Genomic DNA, 6,000 nt, shown 5'->3' with positions numbered 1-6,000 from the left:
AGGACATGTGACAGAATTTCCTTTCTCTTTAAGGCTGAATTATTATATACACTATATGTATATACCACATTTTGTTTATCCACTCATCCATCGATGGACACTTGGGTTGTTTCCACTTTGGGGCTATTGTGAATAATGCTACTATGCATATGGTTGTACAAATATCTCCTTGAGGTTTTCCCTTTCATTCTTTGGAGTATATCTCTAGAAGTGTAATTGGTACATAATATGGTAGTTCTGTTTTTTTTTTTGTTGTTTTTTTTTAAACATCAACAGGTTTTATTTGTCACCATGAAAAGTCGGATTTTTAAACAGATTCTTGGACTGGGGGCTCATATCCATCAGCTCGTTCAACTTTAGCACCCGTCTCATCCCCAGTAGCTTTTCCAGAGCTGCTACCTTCACCATGAAGCTCCATGAGTTTTCCCAATTCAAACTTGGGCTTCTTCAGCATTTTGACTTTTCTAACAAAGACATCATGGAGAGGATAAATAGATTGGCAAGCCTTTTCAATGTCTTTTCCAGTGCTATCGGGAATCAATTCATTGACCACTTCTTTCAAATCATTTGTCTGCACCTCTCGGGTCATGATTTCCATCATCTTCTTCCTGATTTGGCGGACCTGTTGATGCTGAGCATAAGAAGGCTTCCGAATCTGATTGTTGCGTTTTTTAGTGAAACCAACACAGAAGAGACGAAGCAAATAACCATCGGTAGGTAGTCTTGACATCAACATGAGCTTCAATCATGGTCTGCCATTTTTTGACCATGGAGCACATTTTGTCACAGGTAAGATCCATGCCATGGAAATTAGTCAGGCAGGTTTTGCCCTGAACATCCTCAGTAATTAATTTGAATTTCCTAAATGCAACTTCATCATTCTGCAGATCTGCTAGGCTCACTTCAAAAACACGACCCTTGAGACCATCAGACGCAATTTTGGTTCCTTGTGATCTTGTGACTAGAGTTTTCCCAATATTTCTTATATTGAACATAGCTGGTGCTTTCACATCATACCAATCTTTCTTAGAAAATGGGTCAACCACTTTTTTCTTGGCTCCTTTCTTGCCGCCTTTCGTAAGGCGCTTATTCTTACCGACCGCCATGGTGTTGCTCAGAGAGCCAAAAAGCAGTTCTGTTTTTAATTTTTGAGGAACTGCCGTACTGTTTTGCACACCATCACTGTACAAGGGTTCTAATTTCTCCATATCCTCACCAACAGTCATTACTTTCTGGGGTTTTTTAATAGCAGCCATCCTTATAGGTGTGAGGTGTTATCTCATAGTGATTTTGATTTGCATTTCCCTAAATGATTAACGCTGTTGGGCATCTTTTTCTGTGCTTGTTGGTCATTTGGGTATCTTCTTTGGGGAAATGTCTATTCATGCCTTTTCTCCAGTTTTTAATCAAGTTGTTTGGTGTTTTTTGTTGTTGAACCATTGAGTTTTTAATGGTTGGAATTTCTATCTTTGTACACAGCGAAGTGAAACAATAAGAGTAAGAGCAGTGTGTGTGGTGAGAAGGGTTGGAGAGAGATTTCTGATCAGGATCTCCTTTCCCTGTCTGGGTTCTCAGGTCTCCAGGCAGTATCTGTTTCCTCTGCTCCTCCCCTCAGCCCAGAGACTTGAAATTCCCATGGTTTCTGTGCATCTCCTGAGGGAGCAGGGTAGGTTAGGTTCTGCCAGGCTCCTTTGTAGTTGTGAGAGCCTCTTGCCTGGTTTAACAATTAGCCAGTGTGAGGGCCGCCCTCTGGTGGTAGATGTTAGAATGTTTCCAGACTTTCAGCAATTTATCATTCCCATTGAGAATTTTAAAAAGAGGATGGATGGAGGTAGAGGCAGGGTTTAGCTGCACCAACCAGGCTTCATATTTTTGAGAATCTCTTCAGCTCAGTGGGTACTAAAGTGCTTCCTTACCCTACTCAGCTTTGGGGGTGCCAGGACAGAGATCACAGGCAAAGCTCCCCATGCTGTGTTCATAGGGGCTCCAAAATGTCCCATGCCCACAAGCAGGAATCCCTTTACAGACTCTCAAAATTCCTCCTTCAGGGAATCCATGGGTCTCCTTTGAGGTAATCTTTTCTTTCTCACTCCAGTTCTGGAATGCACATCCCTCTGTTCAGGCCCAGCCCTCAGGGCCTCTCTCATCCAGGGCAGCAACTGGTCTGAGTGGTCCAGCCTTGGTCAAGCTGCCCAAGTGGCCCAAGCTCCATTTCCCTGCAGCTTTGCCTTCATCTCAAATACTTTGGGCCTCCTGCCCACCAAGGCTCAGTGGTCCAGCCTTGCTTTGTGGCTTCTCCTTCCTGGCTGTCCCTGAAGCAAGCCCTCAGGTCTTGCACCTCAGAGTTTCACTGCAGAATTCAGCAGGGACCTAGGCAGTGAGTAACAATTTAACAATTGAAGCTCCAAGAACTAGTATCTAGTCTACAAACTACTGTACTCCTGATGCCCCTCCTCTCAGAATCTCCATTAACCTGCTCTTCTTTCTGATTCCTTAGCCTCAGCCGTGCCATCCCTCATGTAGAAAAACATTTATGTTTCAGTGTAAAACTATGCATTGTCTAGAACTCTAGAGGACATTCCTCTGGGTTTTCTAGTCCCCGTTCTCTGTAAAGTGTAGATAACTGATAGCAACAGAGAAATAATTCTTGTCTACAGATACGGAAATTCTGTCCGGTCCTGTACAGGTTGAATTGACTTTCCTCCCCACCCCACTCACTCTGTGGGAAAACCAGTTCTGCTTACATGTGTACATCCGTTTCAATATTCTTCATCTATAGATGTGTCTGTCCTTTGGATTGTCTTTTAAACCTATTATAACATCTGGCTGACTCCCTCATTCATTAATGAGTAGGAGAAATCATTAACAGGTACTCATTTTTATATATGCATGAGAGTCTTGATTTTACCTTTCACTGAAAATTATCCTTTAACACCCAGCCAGGTAATCCCCTGCCCCCAGAGAAGCCCAGCTCTTGCCAGGAAGTTAAATGGTTGACTTTCGAAGGTTTTGAAAGGCTTTAGTCTTTTTCAAGAAGAAGGTGCTACCAGGTGGCTGCTGAGAAGGGGAAATGGGGAGTTCAGTGTTTAATGGCTACAGAATTTCAGCTTGGGAAGATGAAAAAGTTCTAGAGAGGGATGTGCTGATGGATAGACAACAATGTGAATGTACTTAATGCCAATTGAGCTATACATTTAAAAGATGGTTAAAATGTAAGTTTTATGTTATATACATCTAACCACAATGAGAGAGAGAGAGAGAGAGAGAGAGAGAGAGAGAGAGAGAGAGAGAGAGAGAGAGAGAGAGAAATGCTAATTTGAGAGAGAGAGACAGAGATGCTAATTTGAATACTTTTCTGGGTGGGTTCCTGTGGGGAAAGTTGAAATTCACAGCTTCTCAGAAACTCAACTTTTTTGTGTGTGACTTTTAAAAATAAACCTTCCTCCTCCCACCCCACTCCCTTAGTTCTCAACCAAACAACAAACAATGACTGTGACCCACCATCTAGAAGGCTCTAGGGAACAGAATGGAGATAAAAAGGCACTGACAGTGTGAGGGGAGACAGGCCTGTAGATGTGATACTTTTTATTGCTCTGAAAGGGCTGCTTTGGTAACAAATGACAGGCACCTTCCTTGAGCTGGCTTAGCCATAAACAAGAAGGTATTGTTGGGAGGGTCCCGGGGATGCTAGGGGGAGGGGGGCATTAGTTTCCTGTTACTGCTATCGCAAATTACCACAAACTCAGTGGCTTAAAACAACTCCAATTTAATCTCTTACAGTTCTGGCGATCAGAAGTCTACAATAGATCGGCCGGGCTGGTTCCTTCTGGAGGTAGTAGGGGACAGTCTATTTCCTTACCTTTTTCAGCTCCTAGAGGCTGCCAGCACCCTTGGCTCACATCCCCTTCCTCCATCACTCCATTCTTTTGCTTCCGTGGTCACATCATCTACTACTGACTCTGACCCTCCTGCTTCCTCTTGGGAGGACGCTTGTGATTACCTTGGGCCCACCTGGATCGTGCAGGATAATCTTCCATCTCCCAGTCCTTAATGAACCACATCTACGAAGTCCCTTTGCCCATATAAGGTAACATATGCATTGGTTCTGAGGATTGAAAGCACATGGGTAAGGAAAGGACTGTTAATGCTCCCATACCCTCTCAGGGGACCTTCACCTCTAGGAATGGGGAGAAGTAGGCAAGGACCCCTTTCATACATAAGAGGTGACTGCCTCCTGCCCACCCACCCCCAAATATCTACACGCTGAGAGCCAGGAAGATCCCACCTCAGTGACCTCCAGGCAGGGATGGGAGGGAGAGGAGCTATAATGCCTGCTTGGCTGTTTTTGGGGACAAACAGAGCAACCACAGTGGGCTTCGTGGTGACCCCCACTTCTACCTGAATGCTTTGGCCTCCCACACCCCTCTCAGAGCTCTTTAAGGATGAATTCTTGTCTTGGTGATTTATAAACATTCTCAGACAATAAAACCTAAACATACCTAAACATTCTCAGACAATAAAAAGACAATTTATATCTCTAAAAACCCCACCAACTCAGAGGTAACCACTGTTAACATATTGATGTATATCTTTCTTGATATATTAGGTTGGTGCAAAAGTAATTGTGGTTTTTGCAATTATTTTTAAACTTTTAAACCTTTTAAACACAATTACTTTTGCACCAACCTAATAGATTTAAGTACACAACTTTACAAAAGCGTTATACATGCTGCTTTCTAATCTGCTTCATTCACTCAGTAACATGTTGTGATCACTTTACAGTGGCAGTAAGTACAGAATTACATCTCCATTTCTATTGGTTTTATGTATAGTATTGTATAGGATAACATATTTAACTAGTACACAATTGACTATTAAATTGCTTTTAATTTTTCACTATTATAAACAACACTACCCTGAACCTCTTTGCCATTTGTCTAGGTATCACTTTAGGGTAAATTTCTAAATATGGAATTGCTGAGTCAAAGTATGCAGGTTTTACATTTTACATTTGGATACTATTACGGGTTAAATTGTGTCTCCCCTCCCCCCAAAGACATGTTGAAGTCCTAACCCTAGCAGTATCCATATTTTCTCCTGGTACTTCTATAATTTAATGCTTTAAACTTAAGTCTTTGCTATGCCTGGAATGTGTTTTCCTGTGAGAAGTGAGATCGAAATCTAGCTAGGTCGTTTTCCAAAGTGACTGGACAGTACCATGAAATGAATAATCCATCTTTTCCATGCTGATTTGAAATGCCACCATTATCATATCCTAAATTCCTAAGTGTACTAGGACTATTTCTGGACTCTTATTGTGGTCACTTTCGCAGGTATCTCGACTGTAGTCATCTACTCATTTGTCTTTATCCCCCCTGGGAAAACACCACAGGTGACCACCAGAGGGCGCCTTCCATTCTCCTTGACAGCCTCAGGGCCCCCAAGCTGCCCAGACCTGCAGGCGGCGTTTCAGTGTGCAGAGAGAAGGCCAAACAGATCACTCTAACTTCCTGCCCTTCTCTTGTGGTGAAGAGACAATAGTGGAGCCACGGGCCACGGGAAGAATGTAGGCGGCAAGGAAGTGGGCAGTTCTACATGCCCTCGTGTGGGCCCCTAAACTTTGCTCTTGAGCCTCCCTCTGCCAACACATTCACTCCTAGTGAGCCTGGACACAATCATCAGCTGCTTGCCAAGGACTCTGGCTTGGTTTATCCACATTCTCTCTACTTGGTGAGCTCCTACACATCCTTCAAGACCCAGGTCAAATGCCACTACTGGGACCCTCTAAGCCCTCCCACTTCTGTGCTCCCTCAGCATCAGCACTCATTGCTTTCAAATAGGACTTATGTGCCCTTCTGTCCTAGAAACTATGGGCTCCATGTGGGACCATGACTTGCTCAGCTCTGAGTAGAGACTTGTGAGCACAAAGTGAAGGGCATTGACCCTCGCCTACATTCTATTATGTCTTCACCTGCCTCCTACACCTTGGAAGACTTCCCT

The 6,000-nt window shown here is 43.5% G+C and overlaps 1 pseudogene; it reads right to left on the bottom strand.

Moving 5' to 3' along the window:
* Positions 1-255: 255 nt before the first annotated feature.
* On the bottom strand, positions 256-1,124 carry LOC117013503 (40S ribosomal protein S3a-like; annotated as a pseudogene).
* Between the last annotated feature and the right edge of the window lie 4,876 nt (positions 1,125-6,000).

Source organism: Rhinolophus ferrumequinum, chromosome 21, assembly GCF_004115265.2.
Source record: "Rhinolophus ferrumequinum isolate MPI-CBG mRhiFer1 chromosome 21, mRhiFer1_v1.p, whole genome shotgun sequence".
NCBI classification, from domain to species: Eukaryota; Metazoa; Chordata; class Mammalia; order Chiroptera; family Rhinolophidae; genus Rhinolophus; species Rhinolophus ferrumequinum.
This window is presented reverse-complemented; position numbering and strand designations above follow the sequence as displayed.